Raw genomic sequence first — 2583 nt, 5'->3', positions numbered from 1 at the left:
TGGGAGGAGGATGACAACCAGAGTCCAGGGTGGAGATGGAGAAAAGAGCCAGGGAGGATCAGCCAGGCCGGACCCAGGCCACAGTCATAATGGCGGCCCACGGTGTAGTCGACAGAGGGAGAGGCCAAGGTGGAGGAAGGGCTGACGGCTCCAGGGGGCCGACCGATGGTGGCAGAGCAGGTAGTGGAGCCCGTGGTGGCAACAGAGAGCTGAAGAGCAAGGGTGAAGCCGAAGATCCGGAGGGCCCAGGCGGAGCCGGAGGCTTCGGCGACCGAGGTGTAGGCGGCGATCCGGAAGGCCGCGGCGGAGCCGGAGCGACAGAGGACTGAGGTGGAGCAGGAGGGAGGGAGAAGCCCAAAGGAGCCGGAGGGACGGAGGGATGAGGCAAAGCTGGAGGAGTGTAGTCCTGAGGTGGAGGTAGGGGAACGACGGACCAAGGCAGAGCTGGAGGAATGAGGGAGCCCAGGGGAGTTGGTGGACTGATGGGCTCTGGTGGAGACGAGGGAGCTGGAAGCCATGGTAGAGCCACTGGGTGGCAGGACCGAGGCGGAGTCTGAGCCTCGGAGGTTGAAGGCGGAGTCGAGGGATCCTCCAGACTCGATGCCAATAGAGCTGGAGACGGGCAGACCAACGGCGAGCCCACGCCACAGATGGTGAGCTGAGGGTGAGCAGAGAGGCTGACGGGATCCAGCGGAGAGGGTGATGAGAAAGGGAACAGGCCAATGAGAGGAGGCGGGAGAGGGAGGTTGGGTGGGATATTTTCCCAAGTTAACAGTTCGGATGAAGACTGAAGGACAGGTATCTCTGAGTGCAAGTCTATTAAATCTCCCAGGTCCAGTTTGTGCTCACCCCCAGTGGTGGCGCTGTGGGCGCAGCTTTCCATTGCCTCCACGATCTCCACAGCTGTATCCACCGTCGCTTGTGCTGTCGGCTCTCGCACCTGGTCAGACACTTGGGGCTCAGGCTCCGGGGCGATTGTCAACTCTGTCGGCTCCTGATGGTGAAGACTCAATGACCGTGGCAGGCTCTGGCTCTCCGTCTGCGGTGGGCTCCGGCAGCTCCATGCTGTTGGGGGGTCTTTGACTGGGCTTAGGGTTAGTGGCCATGATCTGCGAAGACTCTGGGCTGGCGGCACTCACATGTGATGACGCCGAGCTGGACTCTGCTTCATCCACGATGAATGTTGATCCATCTATCCAGAGCGCGAAGTTGATGTAGTTCCTCAGTGACCAGCACGGGTCAGCTTGGGGCATGACAAAGCGGATATCGTCGTCCAGCCCGCACCAGAATCCCTCCATTAAGGTGAGGTCATCACATGTGGTGGGATGGCATTTGTCCAGAAACTCCCGTACATATTCCTCCAGGTCTTGGCCGTTTTGAAAAATAAAAATTGTAGCCCCTGAAGGGCTATGAAAACTGCCCTTCAGGGCCACATTAATTGAGTCCAATTCCAGCCTTATCCTTTGTGGTCAGTTATTCTGTCACGGTAGGTCCAATGAAGCCAAGGAAGATGAAGGTAATTCACATAAATGCTTTTAATTATAATCCACACGATACACGAAAGGTAAATACTTAATGTAAAACAAACAGATGTGACACCTAACAATAACTGACAGCAAACTGAACAGACAGGAGACAATAAATAGGGCAGATAACGAGGGGCAAACAGGTGATGAGGATCAACTAATAATGAGAAAATGAGAAGAGGAACATGACCAAATATGGGCACAGAGGGAGAAAACACAACAAACATTCAATAACTGTGTCACATGGTATCAATTTCTATAATCTTCATTTTCATATAATTAGAATTCCTACATACAATTGAGCTGAATGTTCACCATTCATTTGATTTTGGTAGGAAAAGATCTGCTGTGAGCAGTACAAAAAGCTTATCCATCTGGTTTTAACTCTGGTAATGAATGTGCGGTTTTACTGATTGCTTTTAATTAACGATGATGAATTCTTAATGTAACAGACATTATTGGTTGTATGCATTCTAGCTAAAGCTGAAATGTATTGGTATGGAGGGTGTAGGCTATATTTAGATGTATCCCAGGTGAAAAAAAAGTACACTTCCATAATGTACTTAAAGTGCTCTATTTTTGCGCACTAATTTTGTATTTAATATAATATATTAATAATTTGTCTTTAGTACTTCTTAAAGGGGTCATATGATGCTTTTTTAAAGATCATTATTTTGTGTATTTGGTGTAACATAATATGTTGACATGCTTTAATGTTCAAAAAACACATTATTTTTCAAATACTTTACATTATTGTAGGTCCTCTATGCCCCGCCTCTCTCAAATGCTTAATTTTCTACAAAGTCCCTCCTTCCGACAAGCGCAGTCTGCTCTGATTGGCCAGCTGACCCAGTGCATTGTGATTGGCCGAACACCGCAAGCACTCGTCGGAAATGTAACGCCCCTTACCATAATCGCGAGCTTCATCTTTCAAAATAAATGTAAAGACAGAGCCCGAAAGGGGAACAGAGTCGCGTGACAGACACAGTGATGAAGCTGGTATGTCTTTGCAGTACACAAGCCACAGTTAAGACAGCTGACTCCCTGTCTTAAAACT

Source organism: Sinocyclocheilus grahami, unplaced genomic scaffold (assembly GCF_001515645.1).
Source record: "Sinocyclocheilus grahami isolate Dianchi unplaced genomic scaffold, SAMN03320097.WGS_v1.1 scaffold642.1, whole genome shotgun sequence".
NCBI lineage: Eukaryota > Metazoa > Chordata > Actinopteri > Cypriniformes > Cyprinidae > Sinocyclocheilus > Sinocyclocheilus grahami.
This window is presented reverse-complemented; position numbering follows the sequence as displayed.